The sequence below is a fragment of the Chiloscyllium punctatum genome, chromosome 18 (genome assembly GCF_047496795.1).
Source record: "Chiloscyllium punctatum isolate Juve2018m chromosome 18, sChiPun1.3, whole genome shotgun sequence".
Lineage (NCBI taxonomy): Eukaryota > Metazoa > Chordata > Chondrichthyes > Orectolobiformes > Hemiscylliidae > Chiloscyllium > Chiloscyllium punctatum.
In genome coordinates, this window is record NC_092756.1 from 33,737,534 (window position 1) to 33,763,035 (window position 25,502).

Genomic DNA, 25,502 nt, shown 5'->3' on the forward strand with positions numbered 1-25,502 from the left:
CCATGGGATTCAGGGCTGTAATGATCTCCTAAAATGGAAAAGGACATCCTTGCCTTCAAGGATACGTGGGGAATGTTCACTGATTCATCCCAGTAATGGCAGGACTGTCCTCTGGAAGCATATGAGTAAAATGTTTCAATGTTTCATTGAGTTTCAAATGAGTGGTGAAGGGAATGTCTCCATTCACAAAATAATTGTTCAGTAGAATTCAATACAGGGACCCATGAAATGATGAACAAGTACACGGACATACGATACACAATAGCGACGACAATTACTATGTGAAAAGTGTTGAATTCAGATCCAAGGTGGCCTTTGGTGATGGCATTTGCTGTCCAGAACCAGTCTGCACTGGAATGACGTGAGACACACTATGAAGTATTTGAACTTCAGTCACCTTTAGAAATAGCTGAGACTGACTCAGGACATGGGGGTTTAGAGATGTTGGCCTTCCAAACCTTTTGGACATTCCGTGGAAGAATAAATGAAGTGATAGATACGATGTTCATGAACTGGATAGATAGTAATTTATCTGATTGGAGTTTATAAATAGAGGCGTCATATTTAAAAAGCAAAGAGTTCATCGTGTAACTGTAAAACCTTTCGGTCACACTCAGTGGGAGTATTGTGTGTAATCCTTGTCCTCATTCTCCACCAAAAACATGTAAAGAAGTTAGAAAGGGCACAGACGCTGTTTCCTGGAGAGCAAGATATTAGAAAGACAAGTGACGTTGTTTTCTGAAACATAAAATTATCAGAAAGGATACAAACGGGATGATAGAAAGAATGAAGGAGTTTATTCACGAGATTTGGAAATGCTGGAGCAGAAACACGCAAGTTTGATGTAAGCAAATGAGATTTTCACATATGACGAGGTTTGAATGAGTAAATCGGGAAATTCCCTCTTTCTCGTGAATAAATAACTTTCGTTAGAGCTTGAAAACCATTAGTGAATGGTTAAGAAAAGTTTGGATGAGATTTTCTTCCACTCAATAGAGTTATTTAAATCGTGAACGACTTTCCAGAAATAAAACGTAGAAGCTGACTTCAGAGTGAGTTAAAAATTACACGAACAAACGTACAAGGAGAGAATTTACCATTGAGACAAATTCAGTGTGGTTGCGTAACAATTTCGAATTTGTTGACTTCAGACACAAAGTCATTTCATGAACACGAACAACTGGACAGTACTCAGTATAACAAGTTCATGGATTGGTAAGGTGTGACGTATTATTCAAGGTGAAACTCTGTAAATGGAGCTCATGCCCTAAAATAACTGCAGACGGAAGTGATATCCTAATGAGTAGGAATTGAATCGTCACTTGGAGAGGCAACACCTACTTTAAAGATTTGACCACATTCACATGATGCTATGTATATTTCGTACATTCTTAACTCCACCCAAGAAATCCACCAAGAAGACTCTGTCCTTTTGTATTGTTAACCCTCTGTACTTCTTTGCCGCACGCCATTTCAGATAAAATATGCTCAGACCAAAATTCAGTTCAATGCAGCATTCAAACGTTCCAACGTGATTTCTTTTTTGATTATTGCAACAACCTTTGTAACTTTGCAACAAACTGTGTAACATGAAACCAGTTCAACATCTTCTTTCCCGGAATTTAACGCAGTACACATGGGAAACGTTATCCATCTGCTGAAAAATCACCTTCGGCTCTCTCTCCACATATGTCTCTTCACGTTTTAGATACTTGCAGTATGTTTGTTGATCAAGGAGTCATTATCCAGAAAAGGTTGTTTCTCAATCCACAAACACGGTATTTTCCCATAAACTTGACTTTGCTCAATATCACCTTCTGTCCGTATCTCTCAACACGACGACAAATTGAAGCTGCTCCATGTGAGGCTCAAAATTAAAACTTCGGCACAGCACACCCCACTATACTTAAACAGAGATACCGTGCACTGGTCACCTTCAGCACAGGAGCAACACATTAATGCTTACCTCCACATTCCTGGTTTTACCTGAACGTTTGGGAAACGGAGTTTCTCTGATTCCATGGCTAGTAACGGGGATTATATGATCATCTTCACCAGTGGTTCTGTCCCCGAGTGAGGAAAGTGGTGAGGTACTCATTGTAAAGATGGGTAGATTGATGAATTGTACGATTTCATCTTTTGCCTTCACTAACCCATGAGCTTTTTATTTTGTTTTGCATCTGTAGAAATCTTAAAATCTTCATCTTGAATAGTCTCAATAACAGATGTCCATTGTGTCTCTGGCATCGAATTTCATAGTGTAAACTCCCTGTGAATTCTTCCACCGCAGTCCGCCGTTTGGGAAGTGTTCCTGTTGTGGGAAATGCACTTCCGCGTGTGTCACCTGCTGCTCTCAGCATGCGCACTTGCACTGCACTCATTTTCCTTCTGACACTTGCTCACTGTGTTGCTGAGATCATACAGTGACTTGGTGTCGCACGGCCCAGGAAAATGATGCAGATCAAAGTTTTTGCATTGGTGAGTTCAATTATCAATTTAGCCTTATTTAGGATTTTGAAATTGTCTGTTCTGCACACAAGTGCGTGTCAAAAACATCTGAGCGGAAGTTAGGTGTTCCGAATAATGACATTCAACACTATGCACTCTCCTCCAGTCTGGAAAACAATTCCTCACAGGCAATTTAATAGACAATAGACAGCACGTGCAGGAGTAGGCCATTCTGCCCTTCTAGCCAGCACCACCATTCATTGTGATCATGGCTGAAGATCCTCAATTTGTATCCTGTTCCTGCCTTATCCCGATAACCCTTTATTCCACTATCCTTAAGAGCTTTCTCCAACTCTTTATTGAAAGAACACTTCCTGCTGTCTCGGGTCTTCGTTCCGTTGACTTCAAATCTTCACAGAATTCAACAGACCTTGTTACACAGTCATTTCCTCGTTTTTGTTCAGATCACTGTGTGCATCGTGTGACAGTGGGAGTGCACTTTCCCCACAATCCAGGGGTAAGACCATAGTCTTGCAACCGTACTGTGTTATTTCTCATTTCACCAACACCAGGGAGAAATATCTGCTGCTCTGCATAATTTAAGCAATTCAATTATTCATAAGGTAATAGCTTCTGCTGCATCTGTGACCAGGTGGCCGAGCGGTTAAGATGATGGACTGCTAATCCATTGTGCTCTGCACGCGTGGGTTCGAATCCCACTCTCGTCGGATTTTTTGTTTGAGAGTGTACGTGGGTTTGTCTGCTACGAGGATTCCGAGGGGTCTTAGTAGTATGGCTGTCATGTCTGAAACTTCTTTGATGTATGGTAAGGTTGTTATGGTTTCTGGCTGTGTTTGGTCTGCTTGTCGTGGTTTGTTCTTGAGAAATTTGCAGACTGTACTTTTTGAGTATCTGTTCTTCTCGAATACGTTGTATAGGTGGTTCTCCTCTGTTTTCCGAAGTTCGTCTATGCTGCAGTGTGTGGTGGCTCGTTGGAATACTGTTCTGACGCAGCTTCGTTTGTGTGTGTTGGGTTGGTTGCTGGTGTAGTTAAGTATTTGGTCAGTGTTTGTCGGTTTTCTGTATGCGCAGGTTTGTAGTTCTCCGTTGTCCTTTCTTTCTCCTGTGACATTCAGGAATGCGAGATTGTTGTCGGTTTCTTCCTCCTTGGTGAACTTTATGCCTGTGAGGGTGTTGTTGATGATGTTAAATGACTTTACTATCTTGTTTCGCTTTGTGATGACAAAGGTGTCATCTGCGTAGCGGACCTAGATTTTGGTTTGATTGTTGGTAGGGCTGTTTGTTCTCGTCTTTGCATTACCGCTTCTGCTATGAATCCTGACAGCTCAGCGAGCAAACCTAAACCCTAAACCTCAACCTGAGCTACAAACTTTCACAAACCTTGTGATTTAAAGTGTCTTTATTCGCATATCATTAATAGACTTTTCGTTATTATACCCATCTGGTTTAAATAAGAAGACACCACGTTTCAAGATGGATGACAACGTCACCAATTTTGTTTTGAAATTGAGATCTATTTGATCATTTTACATAGTGAACAAGTTAATTTAAAATAATGCAAACCACATTCTCTCATCTGCAATAAAAGTGTAATTTCAATATAAAAATTGTCCTTACTAAGTCGCAGTTACTCAACATGAAAAATAGGATGTAATTTTTATTAAGCATAGATCAATTAGCACCGTTATCTTCCTTCGGATTGACTGCAGTATGCACATTCTAAGTAAGGTTTAAGAAAGAATAACTTTTGGAAACAATGATTCGGTGGTGACTAAAAATAATATTAGGTTCTCATGATGCGGATATTCCACCAATGGCTCCAGTGGTGGAAATGTTCAGTGGACAGTATTTCTATGATGGTATAGAAGTATGTGAGCTGCCCGGGATGGGAGCTCCCACTTCATCTGGAGCAGCGTCTTTTGACGTGGACCAGGGAGCACTGTGACATCAGTCTGGGAGTTCCAACCACACCTGCAGCAGCTTCTGTTGACATGGAGCAGCAGGGAGCATTGGCACATCCGAATGCAAGATCCATCCTCATTTGGAGCGGCTTCAGTTAGCATGGAGCAGGCAGCTTTGCGAGATCTATCTGGGAGCTACACTCTCACCTGGAGCAGCTTTTAATGACATGTAGCAGTAGGGAGCATTGAGACATCAGAGTGATAGATCCAACCTCAACTGGACTTCTTCTATTGACATGGAGGAGGGAACATTGGGACATCAGACTGGGAGCTCCAACCTCACAAGGACCAGCGTTTAATGACATGTAGCAGCTGGGAGCATTGGGACATCAGAGTGGTAGGTCTAACCTGAACTGCACCACTTCTACTGACATGGAGCAGGGAGCATTGGGACATCAGACTGGGAGCTCCAACTTCAAGTCGAGCCGCTTCTATTGCATTGGAGCAGCAAGGAGCATTGGAACGTCAGGTTGGGAGCTCCAACATCACCTGGAGCAGCTGGTATTTACATGGAAGAGGAGGGAGGATTGGGACATTAGGCTGGGGGAAAGGATGTTCAACTATTTTAATCTAAAGTAAAATATGTTTCAACAGCTCAGATGTTAATTGATTTATGAAGAATCTTTCCCTGGTAAATAATTAAATATTTAGATAGTAAAGACAAGTCCTGCAAATATTCAACTCAGGAAAACGCTTTGGAACAGAGAGAAATGGGAGTGATGTTTCATGTCTTTGTCTTTTCTTTTCTGGCCGACTCTGCACTGGATTACATCAGCGGAAGGACGTTTTCACGCATTTCCTGCAAATACGGACAGGTCATTAACGTAATCTAAAGCTGAAAGTTAATGGGAATATGTGATGTTATGATTAGGCTGGAGTTTACCTCAAATTACGGTGAAAACGCAGCAAAGTCCATTGCAATTTCCAAGATCAGCAGGGACCTCATTGATTGGCTGATCAGATTGTCAATGGTCGTTTTTTTGAGGACAATTTGAAGTGAGTCAATAATGGTGATTATCTTTGCTTTTTGTTCACCTTGTGACTGCTACTGCTATTGCTCATGTCCTTGTTAACACCACAGCCCTGCAGCGTGTAAATTCTCAGCTGTGCATCTGGCCAGTGGTACAACCATTTGTATAGCTGGCTACGGATCAGGTGGTTGTAGGTTCGGCTTTTACTTTGCGCAAGCGCATTATGGAGATTCATCACACATCCAACCTAATCATTTTTGTTATGCTGAGGTGGGTACTATTTGAAATTTTCATCTCCACAAACGAAAATTCTTTCACTGTCTTCGACCAGTTAAACATTGCCAAGAGCTATCAAAGTAAAAATCACACAGCACCAGATTGTATTGAACAGACGTATTTGGAAGCAACAGTGTTCCATGCACTGCTTCTTCATCAGGTGTTTGTCAACTGTTGGAATCTAAAATGGCTTTGTGTGATTATTAAATTTATCCACGCCAGTCCAACACCAACACCTCCACGTCATGGATACGGTCGACACCACGAACGGTCGGTTAAAGTCCAGATGAACTTCCAAAAGATCGCGCATATTGACACACACACCAAGTTCCTGCAGAAAAACACCCACCTGATGAAGGAGCGGCTCTCCGAAAGCTAGTGCTAACTCACCTCGTTCTTGCTGCCAAACTTGATCACTGCTCACGCCCACTATTTCCTGTCCTGCCGAACGGTTTGCCTCAAGTTCTTGCAATGAAAAACAGGAATGGCCTATTTCAAGCCCTTTTCTAGTTTACAAGGACAGTGTCATCGCCACTGAGCAAGCACATTGCCAGCTCAGAGAGAAGGTCTCATCCTTTAGAAACTGAAATGCAAAGATGATTGGATAGCCTCAGTATTGTAAACCAACCAACAAGACCGGAATAGGGCCGAGGGGATCACGCACAGAAGGAATGGAGAATAGAATGGCGAATCTCATGATGTCCAGGGTGATGTTAACAGAAATCTTCCCTGGTAGAATAGTGATGAGGATTCAGTGATTTCACTGTCATGGCTTGTTAAAGGTTAACGTTTACAGTTATCAATATGAAATACAGCCTGATATTTCGAAGCAGAATGATGTTGTGCAGCAGACAGAATCGTTTCACTGCATGACCTCATAAGAGAGCTCAGAAGAGCCAGGAGGAGACATGAGAGCCAGGAGGAGCCATTAGAAGTTGTTGGCGCATAGGATCAGGGTTAATCCTTAGGCTTTCCATAGGCATGTCAGGAATAAAAGAATGACGAGAGTTAAATTAGGGCCAATCAAGAATAATTGTGGGAAGTTGTGTGTGGAGTCAGAGGAGACATGTGAAACACTGAATAAATATTTTTCGACAGTGTTCACGATATAAAATGAAAATATTGGCGAGGAAGACACAGAGATACTTGCATCTAGATTCGAAGACATTGAGGTTCACAAGGAAGAGGTATTAGAAATACTGCAGAGTGTGAAAATCGACAAGTCCTCTGGGCCAGATGGGATCTATCCTAGTATCATCTGGGAAGGAAGGGAGGGGATTTCCGAGCCTGTGTCATTGATCTAGAAATCATCATTGACTACAGGAGTAGTGCCTGAGTACTGCATGATTGCAAATGTGGTTCCCTTGTTCAAGAAGGGTAGTAGAGACAACCCTGGCAATTCCAGACCAGTAAGTCTCACTTCGGTTGTTGGTAAAGCTTTGGAAAAGGTTATAAGAGATAGGATTTATAATCATCTGGAAAATAATAATCTGATCAGGGACAGTCAGCACGGTTTTGTAAAGGGTAGGTCGTGCCTAACGAATCTTATGAGTTTTTTGACAAAGTGACCAAACAGATGGATGAGAGTAATCCGGTTGATGTGCTGTATATGGATTTCAGCAAGGTGTTTGATACGTTTCCCACAATAGGCTATTATAAAAAATGCGGAGTAATGGGATTGTGGGTGACAAAGCAGTTTGAATCAGTAATTGTCTCACTGAAAGAAAACAGAGTGTTGTAGTTGATGCAATATGTTCATCTTGGTGTCCAGATACTAGCGGCTTTCCGCAAGAGTCGATGTTGGGTCCACTGCTATTCGTCATTTTTATAAATGACCTGGATGAGGGATTAGAAGTGTGGGTTAGTAAATTTGCGGACAACACTATGGTCGGTGGAGTTGTGGATCGTGACGAAAGATGTAGTAGTTTGCAGAGAGACATAGATAAGCTGCAGAGCTGGGCTGAGAGGTGGCAAATGGAGTTTAATGTGGACAAGTGTGAGGTGATACACTTTGGACGGAGTAATCGGAATGCAAAGTACTGGGCTAATGGTAAGATTCTTGGGAGTGCAGATGAGCAGAGAGATCTCGGTGTCCATGCACAGATATCCCTGAAAGTTGCCACCCAGATTGACAGGGTTGTTAAGAAGGAAAACAGTGTTTTGGCCTTTATTAATTGAGGGATTGAGTTCTGGAATCAGAAGGTTATACTGCAGCTGTACAAAGATCTGGTACGGCCACATTTGAAGTATTGTGAACAGTTCTGGTCACCGCATTATAAGAGGGATGTTTACACTTTGGAAAGGGTGCAGAGGGGATTTTCTAGCATTTTTCCAGGTATGGAAGGAATGTATTACGAGGAAAGACTGAGGGCCTTGAGGCTGTTCTCGTTAGAGAGAAGAACATTGAGAGGTGACTTAATGGAGACATACAAGATAATCAGATTGTTAGATAAGGTGGACAGGGAGAGTCTTTTTCCAAGTATGGGGACGGCAAACACGAGGGTCACAACTTTAAAGAGAGGCGAGATAGGTATAAGACAGATGTCAGAGGTAGTTTCTTTACTCAGAGAGTAGTTAGGGCATGGAATGCTTTGCCTGTAATGGTGGTAGATTCGCCAAGATTAAGTGCATTTAAGTCGTCATTTGAGAGGCATATGGACGTACATGGAATAGTGTAGATGGGATGGACTTCAGATTAGTATGACAGGGCGGCGCAACATCGAGGGCCGAAGGGCCTATACTGCGCTGTAATGTTCTGTGTTCTACATGCTACAGTTCCGCACCAGCAATGTCATCTGCAATTGCCTGACGTTCAATCAGTTTAAAACAAGAACTGAGGGGGCGTCAGGAAAACGGAAGGGGAATAGTGGTTTGTGAGAGTTAACTACATGCCTCGTGGATCCAGGTTCAATGTAGATAATGAATATCGGTTTTACTGTTTACCTTGGTATACTGATCACTACGCATCAATTGCCCAATATTGTCTGCCCTTTGTGTGTTGTTCTTTGTACATTTCACCTCGCTTCAGTGCTCCGGGAGTGCACGCTTTTTTAAAATTTGGCACATTTTACTCAGGTCGGTTTTGCAGCTTCATATTAAGGCCAACAATTTTAGGAACAGGTAGTCACCATTCAGACCATCAAGTCTACTCCGCTATTGAATGGTTTCATATCTGACCTGATAACCTTGAACTGCAATTTCTTGCCTTTCGCCAGAATGCTTAATGTCTTTGCTGTTTGAAGATCTGCCGATCTCAGCCTCATTACACCTAATGACATTTCCTCAAAAGCCTTCTGCTACAAGAAAGTCCACTGATCCAGAACTGTCAGAGAGAATAAATGCTTCTTCATCTCTATTTTAATTGTGAGATCCACATTCTAATACAAAGTTAAAAATCGCACAACACCAGGTCATAGTCCAACAGGTTTAATAGAAGCAATGGCTTTTGGAGAGCTGCTCCTGCATTCCCCCACCCTTTTACTCTCCATTTGCACTGACTAATGCACCAAACCTACCCATCCCTGAACACCATGGGTAATTTAGCATGGCTAAGCCACCAAACTGGCACATCTTTAGGCTGTGGTGGGGGGAAACCGGAGCACCTGGAGGAAACTCACAGGGAGAATGCGCAAACACCGCACAGACAGTCGCCTGAGGCTGTAATCGAAATGGAGTCCGTGGTGCTATGAGGTGCTAACCACTGAGACACCGTGCCATCCAATGTAACTCTCTGGAGTCCTGTCGGATCCTTGCTTCCTCGACCTTAAGTAAGCTTCCTTCTTCCTCTTGATTAGATGCTAAAGTCCATGTGTACAACGTTGACTGCTCTGCCTTCATCTATCATTGGCCACCTCCTCGGAGAGTCAATCCTGTTTGTGAAACGTGGTTTTCCACTCACAAAGCCATGCTGACCATCTCGAATCAGCCCTTGCCTTTGTAAATGTAAGGAGCTCCTTTCTCTCAGAATCTCCTCCAACAACTTCCCCATCACTGGTCTCACGGGGCTGTAATTTCCTGGCTTTCCCCTGCAGTCCTTCAGTGATGGAACAGCGTTAGCCAAACTCCAGTCTTCCAACATCTTACTGTGCCTGTTGATAATATACATATCTCTGTAAGGGATACAGCAATGTCTTCCCTAGCTTCCCACAATATTCTAGGATTGACCTAATGAGCTACTGAGAATTGATCTACCTTTATTTGTTTTAATATTCCAGCACTTTCTCTTCTCTGTTGAGGATTCTTTCCAAGACATCACTACTTATTTCCCCACGTTCCCGAGCTTCCATGTCTTTCGCCACAGTAAATAATGACAAGACTCTTTTGTCTAACATCTCACCCATCTCCTCTGGTTCCACACATAGGCGACCTTATTCCCTCCCAAGTTACTCTTTAGCCCTTATTGAAACTTGCATAAAGGCTTCTGATAATTCAAATATACCATATCCCCCATACCAGTACACCCCTCCTACACCCTTACAATTCTGCTTTTTATATTCACACCAACAATACAATCCAACAGGCTCATTGCTGTATCAGTCGGCATGGAGACCACTGTCACACACAGTTACTGTGCTGCCCTTGCCATAAGTACATTCAGTGTCCCGACTGTAACCATATTGACATTCCCATCACTGTTTGGTGCCTCCAAAAGAATTCCTGATAACGGTTGCTGCTACTTGCTTTTTCTCTTCTCTACTTTTCATATTCAGATCTACATGACTGTCTCATTAATGCATTAACCTCATGCTTCCTTCATAACTTGTTGGCTTTTTGCCTAGTCTGCATATTGGGACTAGATTGGGTTGGGATATCTGCACAGTGTGGATGGGTTGGACTGAAGGGTCGGTTTCCATGCTGTACATCTCTCTGACTCTATGACTCTATCCAAACAACCCTTCAGTATTCACTTCCCAGCGATGGTCATTCTGCAGCTACATCTCCGGAATGACAGTCCCATCATATCTGTTCACTATCATTCCATCTTCCTTATGGCGAACGCAGGGAGTCATTCCTCAGTACTGAGTGTTTGAACGGATGGGAAGAGGTTGCAGAGATAGGGAGGCTTACAGGGTCTCGAGGATTTAGAGTTAAACAGAGTTACGTCTGGTCAAGAATGTCAGTGGGACAAAGAGGTTTGGGGATTGGAAGAATTTACAGAGATCGAGGGAGCTGGATTAGATTCTGGAGATAGGGATAGGGATGGAGATAGGAAGAGGCAGGCATACTGAGAGGCACAGACAGGGGACTGTTTCATCTAGGAGACTATTGTGTATAGTAACAGAAATATGGAAGGTTGTCGTGACTGAAGACCATTTACAGTTATAAGAAGTCTTCTAGGCTCTGAAGGCTACAGAGATAGGAAGGCAATGGAGAATGCCAGGTTACTGGGTTGGAGATAGTTACACAAATGGGGAGGGTTGCACAAACTGAAAGAGGTTCCTATGGTCGGGAGGGGTATGGTGTCGGGAATGAGGGTGAAATTCAACAAGATAAAGATCAAGGAATTGGAGAAGGCTAAGGAGATTACAATTTTTTCACAGCTAAGGAAGGGTTGTAGGAGCTGGAGAAGATTACATAGGTAGGGACCACTGGAGAGGTTAAAGACAAATACATTGACATGGAGGGTGGTATTGGTGGGAGGAGCTTACAGGGATAGACAGGGCTGTCAGGGTTTACAGGGATGAAGGAATTTAGTATCTACTGGAGAAGGTTAGGGATTAGGGTGTTAGGGACTGGAGAACCTGACAGAGACAGAGACAGAGACACAGGGAATGATGGGGATTAGAGGAGATTCCAAACAGAGGAAGGATTATTGGGACTGGAGACTATTACAGAGATCAGCTTGGGCCAGGATTGATGCCTGCGATCCACTGTGCTGTCGCATTGAGGACCAGTACAGAACAGATGAAAGCAGGACCCTCACAAGATGGTGGGAATGAAGCCGAGAATGTTGCTGTTCATTACCCAGCTCTGTATTTATGTCCGGTCTTCCAGGTCTGAATATAGAAGTCTACTACCCCACCCTGTGCTGTTCATTGTGAGCGTTCTTACCGGCTGCAGGAATTACTGAAGGCTCCAGATGTCCCTCTCCATCTCTCTCTGGCTGACCAACCAGATTCAATGAGGTGATGGATGAGACAGGAGTTAAGAACATCCTGATGACCTGCATGCGACTGAAATAGACAGAATGGGAAATTAGACTGATGCAATGAGTATAATACATGCAGAGTGGCACGGAGTCCAGCAGAGATCTCGATAATCCCAGTCTCCATCCCTTGCCTGTCCTGCTGCATCTCTCTGGAATGGACAATTCTGTTGACTCAGGATCTCAGACCATCTGTAAGAGGGAGAAATGCTGACAGAGGCAGTAAAGAGACCCACACAGCGAGGGACACCACATGGAGACATAATGAATGATAGCACATTATTAGATTTTGTATTAACAGGGAATTGTTTGAATTTGTAACAAAGGCACTGGGATAATTGTGAGGGGACTCAACCTTCCTATCTCATCATCTCTTTGGTGGTGGCTCACAGATGAGGCTGACTGTCTCCCACTCTCAGTGGGGGTGGGGGAGTCTGGAGTTGGCTGTACAGACCGATGTGGCCTTCCACAGACTCTGTTACACTTGAGGCAGAAGGTGGATATGGAAAGAGGGTGGGTGGGGCGTTGATATGACAGCGCGCTCCTTGTGCTGTTTCCTCCTGGATTCCTGTTTTCCCCACAGAAAGTCGACACCTTCCCAATGCTCCTTCCCACTTCAGACGGTCTTGGCCGATTTGATTAAGAGATGAAAAAAAACCAATCAATTCTGAAGTAACCAACATTTAGAAATGTGGAGGAGTGCAGTAGGAACAGGAAACATTGTCAGCATTTAATCAGAGTAGCGGAACAGGGAGAATTGAAGGTTCTGGAGGTGGTGAGAGTGTTACAGAGAGGGGCAAAGGCCTGAACAACATTACAAAGCCAGTATGGATTACTGCAGCTAGAGCTGTTTGCAGAGGTAGGGATAGACATACGTATTTTTCATTGATTCATTCACGGCCTAAGGATGTCACCAGTTGGACCAGCATACATTGCCCTCCTGCTAATTGCCCAGAGGCAGCTCAGAGTCAGCCATATTGCTGTGGGACTGGAGTCACATGTGAGCCAGACCAGGTAAGAATGTCAGATATCCCTCCCTAAAGGGCATACGTGAACGAATTGATTTTTACCAGATAATCAACAATGCTTATACAGTGGCCTCACTAATGTCCTGTACAGATACACCATGACATCCCAACTCCTACTCTCAATGCTCTGCCCAATGAAGGTTAACCCTCCCAAACACCTGCTTCACCAGACTGTCTACCCGTGACGCTACTTGCAAAAAACTGTGTACCTGTTTCCCTGGGTCACTGATTGACAATACCCAGGGCCCGAACATTAATTGTACAAGTCCAGCCTGGTCTGCTTTACCACAATACAACACTGTGCATTTCTCCCCCTGTTATTTCTAACCACACTGGTCCAGCAGTAGTGCTGATCCCATTGTACTCTTCGATAATCCTCTTCACTGTCCACTTTATCACCAATTTCAGTCTCACTCACAAACTTGCTAACCATGACTCCTGTATTATCATCCAAACTGTTTATATGAATGATGCACAACAGTGACACAGCACCGAACCCTATAGCACACCGTTGGTCACAGGCCTCCAGTTTGAGCGGCAGCCCTCTATGAACATGCTCTGTCTCCGACCATCAATCCTGTTTTTTATCCAGTTGGTGAGCGCTCCCTGGTTATGGCTGATCTAAACTTACTAACCAGTCTGCCACGCAGAACCTTGTCAAAGGCCTTGCTAAAGCTCATGTGGACATCGTGTACTGCTCTGCTTTGACCTCTCACTTGTCTACTTCCACACTCAGTTTTGAGGTATGATTTCCCGTGTACAAACCTATGCTGATGATCATTAATCTGTCCTTACCTTTCCAAATGCACAATGATCGTTTCTCTCAGAATCTCGTCCAACAACTTATCACCCTGCCATCAGTCTCATTGGTCCGTAGTAGCTGTCGATGTTACAAATATCTCTGGAAGGGGCCCTATAATTTCTCCCTCGCTTCTCACAAGGCGCTGGGATACATCTGACCACGTCCCAAGGTTTTATCTAACTTTTTGCATTTTAAGACATCCAGCACCTCCTGTTCTCCAATGTGCACTCTTTGCAAGAGATCCCTATGTATTTTCCCAAGTTGCCGAGTTTCCATGTCTTTCATCACAGTAAATCCAAAAACAAAATATTTGTTCAGTATCTCCCCCATCAGCAGTGATTCCACACAGACAGCCTCATTGACATTTCGGGGCCCTATTCTTTCCCGAGCTATTTTTTAGGCCTGGTTGAAACTTGTCAAAATGCTTCTGAAATTTCAAATATCCCTCTACCGCAACTAGCCTCCCCCAACCTTATCTATTCTGCATTTATGGTCACACCAAAATATAGAATCCAACAGATTTAAAAATATTCCCCTTTTATAAAATCATACAGCTCCCATTGTTTCTAAACGTCCAGTTATCATTTATTGTCATATCCTTTATGACACATACCAGCACGTTCCCGACTTACTGTCAGGATAACACCATTTGGTTTCAGACTGACTGCATAAAGGGTTTTGGGAATCCTTGTGAATCGATCTGAAACAGGTAGCTTACAGTATCAGCAGGTCATAGAGAAGGCAAATCAAATGTTGTCATTTATTACAAAGGGAATGGAGTCTAAAAATAGGAGGGTCTTGCTAAAACGATGCAAGGTACAAGTCAGACCACACCTAGATTATATTGTACAGTATGCGTGCCCTAAGGAAAGACATTCTTGTGTTGGAGGCAGGCCAGGGAAGGTTCACTCGGCTGATCCTGGAGATGGCGGGATTTTCCAATGAGAAGAGGTGGAGCAGATTGCCCTTGAACCTAATGGGGTTTTGAAGAATGAGAGAGAAATTGAATGAAACATCCAGGATTCGGAGGGGCTTTGACAGGTTAGATGTCGTTAAGTTAGAAAATCGAACATAACAGCAGAGTAATAGGTCCTTCGGCCCACCATTGCTGTGCTGACCATGATGCTATTCACAACTAATCCCATCTGCCTGCACATGGGCGATATCCCTCTATTCTCTGCTTGTTCATGTTTCTGTCTAAATGCCCTTCAAATGTTTGCTCTCATTGCCATCTCTCCCACCTCCTGAGCAGCTTCCACCCACTTGGTAAAGAAAACTGGCCTCATTCATCTCACATAAAACTTCTCACTCTCACCTTAAACTGAGGCACCCTAGTATTTGATATTTCGACATTGGAAGAATGATTCCAACTATCCACACTATTCACGCCTCTCCTAATGCTATATACCTGTACCAGGTCACCCCTCAGTCTCCGATAATCACGTAACACAATCCAACTGCGTCCAACCTCCTCACAGTAAACACATTCTCATCCAGGCAACATTCTGCCAACCCCCTGTTACACCCTCCCCAAAACCTCCACATCCTTCCTGTGGTGTGTCGATGAGAACGACACGGAACCTTCCAAACATGGCCGAATGAAGCTTCATTCAGTCACAACATGACATGCAAACTTCTGTACTCAATACTGTGCCCAATAAAGGTAAGCATACCATACTCCCCCTCGACCACCACATCCTGTTGTGTTGTTAATTTTAGGGAGCTATGGATTTGCTTCTAATGTCCCTCTGTTTATCAATGTTTCCAACTCGTCAATTAGTATACTTCTCTCTTCCATTTGACTTCATAAATGCATCTCTTCACACCTGTCCCGATGAAATTCAATTTGCCACATCTCTGCCCAGCGTTCCAGCTGATCTACATTCTGCTGCAACCTTGAACACTCTTCCTCACTATCCACAATTCCACTAACTATCCCTCATCATTACATGCCTTTCCAAATGTCGTCTGCAAAACTACCACTCAAACTGATGACCTTTTCATCTGAATCCCAGATATAAATTACACACAGACATCGCAGCACTGATCCTTGTGAAACAGCATTGGCCACAGACGTCCAATCAGAAATTGACCACTCCACATACCTCTGTCTACTATCACCAAGAAAATATTGCATCCAACTTAGCAACGAGCATGGATTGTGATTTGATCTTCCAGATCCCCCTTTGCTATTTGGAAGCTGTCCATTCAAAATGACTCTATATTTTGATTCCCAGATTAAATTGTTTGTCTCACTAATGCACTGACTGCGTCCTTTCTTCACAACAAAACGGGACCTTGTTTGGTTTTTTGCTGATCCTGCCTAAATCCCTGCAACCCCTCAATAATTACATTGCTGTCATGATCATTCTGCAGCCACCCCTCCGCAATAACAGTTCGATCATATCTTTTCCCTTCAGTTAATGCTGTCATTCCATCTGCCTTGTTGCAAATGCATGGCGCGTGTCACTGTGAGAGGGCCTTTGAGGGATGGTTAGAGGTCACAGAGTGGGAGAGAAGTTTGGGGGCGCGACAATGTTTCAGGGTTAAACATAGCTACAGTTGCAACAGAATGTTCGCAGGAGAAAACATTTTATTGTTTGGAGGAAGTTAGAGAGATAAAGCGTCTTTGATGAGACTTCAGAGATGGGGATGTGTGTAGGGTTGTGCATCGTTACATGGTCTTTGTTGATCAGGGCGTAGAAACATTCACAGGATTCCAGGATGTCGTACATTTAACAACAGTTGTGGGATCTGGAGAATATCACAGTGAGATGGAGGATGGTATGGATTGCAGAATATTACAGAGAAAGGGTGGGTAGTATGGACTATAGAATGTTGCAAACACATGGAAGATGATATAAGCTGGAGAATGCTTCAGCAATAGAGAGGAGTATATGGACTGGAGGAAGTTGCACGTACAGGGATGAATTTGTAAACTGGATACAGTTAGAAGGAGAGATGAATTTATGTACTGGAAGGTATGTCAGAGAGAGCGAGTGGTGTGCATGCTGCAAGATACGACAGGGATAGGGAAGCTTGTCGAGACTGGAGGAGAGAGTGATAGTGAGTCTTGTGAGAGACCAGATTCACTTATGAGCATAGGATGTGCTACAGTGAACAGAGCCTTTTGCAGGTATAAATGAAGATACAATGGCCACAAAGTTGTCACACCTATACATAGGTACATAGGAACTGAAGGAATTGAAGAGATTACACAGACTAGGAGTGTTGCATGCAGTGGAGGAGATTAACCTGATAGGAACGTTTTTAGAGACTCAACAATGTTAGGAAATAATGGGGGCTGCAATGGTGAGAGCAGGTTTCAACAATTCGGAGGATTTCGACCTGAAGGAGCTTTGACAGATAGCGATGGTACAGTAAAGGGAATTGTAGTGGCTTCCCTTTCATAAGGGAATCCATAAGCACTTAAAACAGCCTGTTTGACATATGCATTATCTCTCGACCATTCATCAGACAGCGCTGCAAATATTTCACTGGCTCTGCCTACCAGCTTAGACTGAACTAGCATTACCCAGAAGACCTCGGACCACTCTACCTGTCTGTGCAATTTTTCAAATGAAATACAGAGTTCCTTGACAGTAGAGTCACAGGTCGTTAGGATAGCGAAGAAGGCGCTTGGTATACATTTCTTTATTGGTCAGAGTATTGAGTACAGGAGTTGGGAGGTCATGTTGCGGCTGTACAGGACAGTGGCGAGGTAACTTTTGGAATACTGCATGCAACTCTATTCTACTTCCGATCGGAAGGATGTTATGAAACTTGAAAGAGTTCAGAAAAGATTTACAAGAATGTTGCCAGGTATGAGCTATAGGGAAAGTTTGAATAGGTGATGGTTGTTTTTCCTGGAGAGTCGAAGGCTGAGGGTGACCTTATAGAGGTTTATAAAATCAAAAGGGACATGGATAGGGTAAATAGACAAAGTCTTTCTCCTGGGGTAGGCGAGTCGAGAATGATAGGGTGAGGTTTAGGGTAAGAATAGAAAGATATAAAAGAGAACTAAGGGGCAACTTTTTCATGCAGAGGATAGTACGTGTATGGAATGAGCTGCCAGAGGAAGTTGTGGAAGCTAGTATAATTGCAACAGTTAAAATACATCTGGATAGTTATATGAATAGGATGGGTTTAGAGGGAGATGGGCAGGGTGCTAGCATGTGGGACTACATTGGGTTGGGATATCTGATCTGCAGGATGGGACCATGAATGGGTTGTGGAACCTGGAGGATGTTATGATTTGAACCAAAGGTAATTTTTGATTGGATCTTTCAGCCAATCTTACAGATGGTAAAATTGCAACATATAAGAAGCATTTGGATGGATATATGAATAGAAAGGGTTTGGAGGGAGATAGGCCATGTACTGGCAGGTGGGACTAGATTGGGTTGGAATATCCTGTCGGCATGGCTGGGTTGGAATAAAGGGTCTGTTTCCATGCTGTACATCTCTATGACTGTAAGATCGGCTCATGGTCCAGTCAAAAATTACCTGTGGTTCAAATCATAATATCCTCCAGGTTCCACAAGCCATCCCCTGTCCCATCCTGCAGGTTCATTGAATCCCGGAACCTCTAATCTTCCGCAAATCCCACGTCCCTTCTGACATTTGTACCATCCTACAGGTTCTGCAGCCCTTCATACCTCGCAACATGGCCCAGACTCTCCAACTCCTCCTTCCTCTGCAATGTTCCCCAGAAGGGCACTGGAGGATGGTGGGGATTACAGAGATATGGAGGGACATCAGGACGGGAGGATTTTGCAGACATTAGGAATATATGGACTTGAGGAGGTTTCACAGTTTATGAGTGTTGTAGGGACTGGAGGAACTTACAAAGATAGGGATAGTTTTAGATTAGAGGATTCTGCAGAAAACCTTTACGTGGTTAAAGGCAGGATTCTGAGCAACGTGCAGGAACAAAGGGATCCAGTGTCCCTCAGGTTACCACCCAAGTTGACAGGCTGTTAAGAAGTTGGATGGTGTGTCGGCTTTCATTAGCAGGGGGATTGAATTTAAGAGATGTGCCATTTTGCTGCAGCTCTACAGAACCCCAGTTCGACCACACTTCGAATATTCTGTTCGCTTCATTCTAGGGAGGACGTGGAAGCTTTAAAGACAGTGCAGAGGAGATTGAGCAGGATGCTGCCTGGACTGGAGGGCATGCCCATAGAAGGGAGGTTGTGGAAGCTAGGGCTTTTCTGATCAGCGCGAAGGAGAAAGAATGGTGACTTGATAGAGGTGTACAAGGGAATGAGAGGGATAGATAGAGTGGGATAACCAGAGACTACTTCCCATGGCGAAATGGCTATCACAAGGGGAGATAGGTTTAAGGTAATTGGCAGAAGGTTTAGCTTAGATATCAGATGGATATGGGCCAGGTGCTGGCAGGTAGTACTAGATTGGGTTGGGATATCCCGTCGGCATGGACGGGACTGGTATGTTATTCACACAGAGTGTGGTGGGTGCGTGGAATGGACTGCCAGCCGTGGTAGTAGATTCAGACACATTACAGACATCTAAGCAACTCTTGGATAGGCACATCAATGATAGTAAAATGTAAGGTATGTAGGTTCGTTTCATCTTCAGAGTAGGATAAAAGGTCAGCACAATATTGAGGGTGGAAGGGCTTGTACTGGAATGTGCTATTCCATATTCTAAATAGCAAGAGTTATGATGGCAGCAAGAGGTTTTGGGAAGCGGGAGAGGATGCGATCTGAATGAAGTGATACAAATAGGAGGCGTTGCTAAAGTTGTATGAGGTAACAGAGACAGCAATGGTCTGATCTGGAACAGATGACCAGACTGCGAGAATTGTGGGGACTGGAGGTGCTTTCACATGGAGGGAGGAGCATAGAGCCATAGGAGGTTACAGAAATGTGGAGAGCTGTCGGGCATACAGGAGTTCATGGAGATGGGGAGGTTGGGAGGAATGGAGCAGTTTACAGGGATAAGGATGTTGGTAGGATGGGGTGTTTACACAGACAGGAATGTTTCAGGTGAATGGAGCTGAGTACAGAGATAAAGTGGGTTGTACAGATTGGAAAAACAAATAGACGTATGGAGGGTAGTCGTGACTGAAGATGTTTATAGACACAAGAAGGCTTAGGTTCTGTAGGTTATTTAGATAAAGGAAGTGTGGAGTCAGACAGATTCTCCAAAGGATAAAGACAGCAATTTTGGTTGGAGACAGCTTCACGGATTAGGGAGCATTAGTAACCTCCTCCAGTTTGGTCAGAGTGGGAAGGGTTGTCGGGGAGGGTGATGTTGACACATGGAAGAGCTGGAGAAGATTGTGGAAATGAGTAGATGGATGGAGACACTGGAGGAGCTTACATTGACAGGGTGGGTGCTGGCAATGAAAAGATATCACATAGATAGTGGGTCTTGTAGGAACTGTATTGGAAGAGTCACAGGCATTGGAATGACTTCTGCAGATTGGGAGTGTTACAGGGACTGAGAGGATTGTAGGGTCTCCACAGATTGATCGTGTCTTTAAGAATATGTAGATACGGAAATCTTACACCCAATGCATGCAGTCTTCATTGCAAGACCAGAGCCTTATTATCCCTCATCAGCCAAGGATCCCTAACCCTGCCAGCTTTTTCCTTTACCCCAATGGGGCATACGGGTCCTGGAATCCTGAGATCACACTTTGAAAAGCCTCCCATTTGCCAGTTGTTCCTTTTCCTTCAAACAGACTCACCCAATCGATTAGAATCATAATGTGGAGGTGCCGGTGTCGGACTGGCGGTGTATTAAGTTAAAAATCACCCAACACTCAGTTCCAGTCCAACTGGTTTATTTGAAAGCACTAGCTTTCAGAGCACTGCTTCTTCATCAAATGGTTGTGAAGCACAATCCTAAGGTACAGAATTTATAGCAACAGGATGGCAGAATATAAAATTAAACAAATTTAGTTTAATCCTTTCATCTGTTACAGTGATCACCAGTGTTTCCAAAACGAGTTGGATTATAACTGGGTGTGTGCAATTTTAAACTCACAGTATTGACGCTGGCCAGATCCTGCCTACTGGCCCCAAACCTGCCCCTGTTCCAGTATTCCTCTTCAATCTGTGGACCTACTGATCATTTTCCATAACTATGTTAAAACGAAGACAGTTGTGGGCACTGGACCCAAAGTGCTCTCTGAATGACATTTCAGTCAATTGCCCGACCTCGTTTTCTGAGGAGAGGTCCAGTGTTGCACCCGCCTGAGAAGAATAAGGCCCTCTGCATATTGATTTAGGAACCTTCCTTGGACACATTTGAAAAATTGCCCTCCGTCCAGGTCTTTTTATACTCTAGGTTGCCCAGTCAATACAGGGAATATTAAAATCTCCATCCTGCACTCGTCTATTATTCCTGTAGTTATCTGCAATCTCTCTACACAGCTTCTCCTCTGGTATCTGTTGGGTCTACAACAGTCTACAACAGTCTACAATACAGTCCCAACAAAGTGACCAACCCCCTTCTTCTTTCTAACTTCTAACCATGTGGAATTTTAAATGAATATATGTTTTAAAAATTGGAATTATCAATCCGTAAATAAATATTGATAAAAATCCAAACACTTGACCTTCAGGGAAAGACAACAGTTCACTCTCATATGGTCTGCACGACATACCCACAGCAAAGTGTTTGCCTCTCAATGAACCTGTGAAATGGGAGAGCCAGCTGCCTAGCTCAAGGGCAGCAAGGGATGGGCAATAATGGCTAGTCAGATAGAGACACGCACATCCCATACCTGATGTTTTTAAAACATCCATTCAGATTGGACCCAGCTCAGTTCCAGTGGAACAATGTCCTGGCCAATCACGTTGGTAGGTTTATGGACAGGGCTTTAAACTGACAGAGAGGATGCAGGAACAGGCTTCAGGTGAAAGGAACTTTCCAAATCCAAAGAGAAAAGGTGAAGCATCAGAGCAGCGTGGGAATGTGACCGAAGACAGCAGAAAGAAACAGGATAGGACAAAGTTTAACTGAACTGTAGATCAGCAAATCCATTTGTGACAGGAAATTGTGGTAACGAGTAAATTATGTTTTTTATTAATGGACAAAGTCTCTGCAACAAGGTAGATGGATTTGTGACACAGAGATAAAAGAGATTTAGACAACAGAGAGATGTGGTTACAGGGCGAACAAAAGGTGGAACGTAAATATTCAATGGTTCACCACCTTGTGCAAATTCAGGCAAAATGGACGACGCTAACAATAATGGGTAAGAGAGGCATTACAGAGAAAGCATTTGGCATCAGATCATGAAGTAGAGTCAGTCTGAATGTAAATTCTGGCTACTACTTGCCAAGGACACAAGCAGCAGAGAGTTTTAGACCACCCACCGAACAGCATTTCATGGCTTGTGACTGCAATAAATAGGAATTCATTGCAATTTTTAATACAGGCATGGTGAACATTGAGTGAAACGTCAATATTCGCAATGTGTGGGACAATCACACTGACAACAGTGATATTGGAAGAGGAGTTCAGAGAATCTTTTTTCAGTGTTTATTTGAATAACACATTGTGCAACTGGCAAGGGACGTAACTGTCTCAGAGCGACTGTTGTGTGATAAAACATAGTGAATGAGTAATGTCACCTGGAGAGATCCTCTAGGAAATTGTGATAAAGTGCAGTTTAAAGAAATATAAAGTTTTAAAGTGAATCACAGAAAGGACAACTAGAAACAGAAATAGCTAATTACATGAGTTTGAGAGGAGAACTGACCAAGTAAACAGGCTAAACACAGTGAAACATGTGTCTGGAAATGAACAGCGGAAAACATTTGAAGGAACAGTGTAAAACACTCAACTAAAGGACAATCCACTGAAACAGACAAAACCTCAGCAAGAAATCCCCACCAATCCCTCACTCAGGACAAAATGGATCATATTAGATTATGAGGCTGAGAAGATCACCACAAAGTACTTAAAATCCTGAAGTGAGAGAGAGTTGTAGAGTAAGTTTTAAAGGGATTGCAATGGGTCTGCTCGCAGGAGGAGGGCTGTGGGAAGGGGAGCCACGGTCAGGGTTCATTGACACAATAGGAACAGGGAGAGGTGAAGGTGCTGGAGGTGGTGAGAGTGTTACAGAGTGTGGTCAGGGCCTGAACGGTGTTACAAAGCCAGTACAGATTGCTGCAATGGAGGGGTTTGCAGAGGTAGGGAGGGACATATGTATTTTTATTTATTCATTCATGGGATGTGGGTGTCACTGCCTGGACCTGCATTCTTTGACCCCATGCTAATTACCCAGAGATTGGTGGGGCCCTGGTGGATAAATATAATACTTTGCTGGACACAGGTGAAGTGCTGAATGACTGGACGATCACTAATGTGGTTCCTTTGTTCAGGAAGGGCAGCAGCGATAGGCCAGGTAATTACAGAGCAGATAGTCTGACAGCAGGGGGAGGGAAATCATTGGAAACAATTGTGAGGATGAATCAACACTTGCAAAGGTAAGGATCAACTCGGTTTAGTCATCTCGATTTGGCAGAGGGAGACACTGTCTGAGGGATTCAGTTCAGTATTTTTTAAAATGGTGCTTAAGTATATTGATGAACGCAGTGCAGATGATGTGGTTTACATGGACTTGACTAAGACCTTAAACAAGATCCAACACGGAAGGCTGGTCCAAAAGGACATTTTCCAAGGCAAGTTGGCAAGTTGGATACAAAATTGGTGGATAGAATACTTTCACCACTGTGCAGGAACCACTGAACATTAATAACTCGGATGTGAAAGCAGAAGGTATCATTAGTCGGTTTGCAGATGACATGAAAGGTGAGGGTGTTGTTCACAGTGAGGAGGATGGTCTCCGTCTGCAGTCCGATGTCGATCGGATGATAATCTAAGCAGAGTTTAGTTCTGATTGAAGTGAGGTAATACTTTGTGAGAGGTACGATAAGCGAAGAACAGACATAATAAACGGTAGGTCCTTGCAGAGTACTGAGGAATACAGGGATCTTGATGGACAAGTCCATAGCTCCCTGAAGGTGTCAGCACAAGGAGACAGGTTGGGAAAGGCACCTCAACTGGGAGCGAGAGAGGGACCCATATCCTGGTGTGGTGAATTGCTAGAGATGCTTGACAGGATATAACCTAGTCTGGCAGGGTGTTGGACCTTAAACAGTCGTAAGGGCAGAAAGAAGATTGAGGCTGGTACACAAGTTAAAGACAGCAATTTCAGCAGACAAGGCAGGCAAGAACATAGCAGGGAATGGGGGAAAACTGATGATTAAATTGCATTTTTTCAATGCAAGGGGCCAGACAGCTAAGGAAGATGAACTGAAGGCATGGATTGGAACATGGGACTGGGATATTATAGTTACTACAGAAACACAGCTGAGGGAGGAGAAGGACTGGCAGCTCATTGTTTCAAGGTAGAGATGCTACAGGAAGGGGAGGCAAGAGAGGACGTGTGGTGGTGGGTTTTGATTGCATTAATCATCACAGCAACCCAGTGAAGCTATGTTAGTGGAACAGAGAAATAAGAATGGGTCATCACTTTAATACGATCGGACTGCTGACCCAGAATAATCTGTTGCAGACTGAGGAAGAAATATGTCGGGACATCTTAAATATCAACCATAATAATAGGGCTGTTATGGTTGGGGTTTCTGAACTTTCCAAACCTAGACTGGGACTGCCAGTGTTCAGTGTTTGCAAGGGAGGAATTTGGTAATTGTGTTCCAGAAAGCTCCCAATCAATATATAAATGGCCGGAAAAGAGAAAGAAGCAAAACCTGACCTCCCCTTGAGAATTAAGGTAGGGAGAGGGACTGAGATGTGAGTGGGAAAGCGTTTTGCCAAATTGACCACAGTTCTAGTAGTTTGAAAACAGCTTTGGAAAAGGACAGGCCTGGTCCACAAGTGCAAGTTATAAAATGAAGCCTGACCAATCTTGATCGTATTAGCCATGAACTTCCAAAATGTGATTGGTGAAGGGAATTATTGACAGGGAAATGGAAGTTTGGCAATGAGAATATTTTAAAAGTGAGATAAACTGATCGATCAGCGCCAGGATTTTCCTGTTTGAGTGCAGGTCAATGCTGACAGCATTAGGAAACACTGGCTGTCTATTGAAGGTCTGGTCAAGGAAAAGGGGGCACATGTCATGTATAGCCAGCTGGATCAAGGGAATCCCTGAGGATGTACAGGGGTTGTAGGAATACACTTGCAGTAGAAAACAGGAATGGAGAAAGGCTAAATGGAATAGCCTCAGCAGAGAAGGAAAGGAGAATCCAAAAGTGATTGTATCAGTATATGAAGAGTGTATAAGTAACTCAGGACAAAATAGTGTCAATTAAAGATCATGAGGCCATCGATGTTTGGAACTGCAGGATATTTGCTAAGATCGTATACTATATTTTCACTCCAGAACTTACTGTGGAGAAAGATGGGGAACTCAGGGAACAAGAGTAATACATTAGACCACAATTGGAGTTCTCTGCAATTCCAGTCTCTCTGCTGAAGGAAGGATGTTGTGAAACTTGAAAGGGCTCAGAAAAGATTAACAAGATATTCCCCGGGTTGTTGCTGAATAATCTGGTGTTACTGTCACTGGAGAATCGGAGACTGAGGGGTGACCTTACAGAGGTTTATATAAATATGAGGGGCTTGGATAGGGTAAGCATTCAAGGCCTTTTCCCAGAGGTGGGGGAGTCCAAAACTAGAGGGCATAGGTTTAAGGTTAGAGGTGAATGGTTCACAGAGGGACTGAAGGGACAGCTTATTCACACACATGGTGATGAATTTATGGAATGAGCTGAGAGAGAAAGTAATGGAGACTGATACAATTACAACATTTAAAAGGTATCAGGATGGGCATCTGTATAG

The 25,502-nt window shown here is 43.6% G+C and overlaps 1 non-coding gene across 1 annotated transcript; it reads left to right on the forward strand.

The window, feature by feature from the left end:
• The first annotated feature begins 3,094 nt into the window (after positions 1–3,094).
• trnas-gcu (transfer RNA serine (anticodon GCU)) lies at positions 3,095–3,176 on the forward strand. The gene has a single exon. It is a non-coding gene; the product is annotated as a tRNA-Ser (tRNA).
• Positions 3,177–25,502: the final 22,326 nt, after the last annotated feature.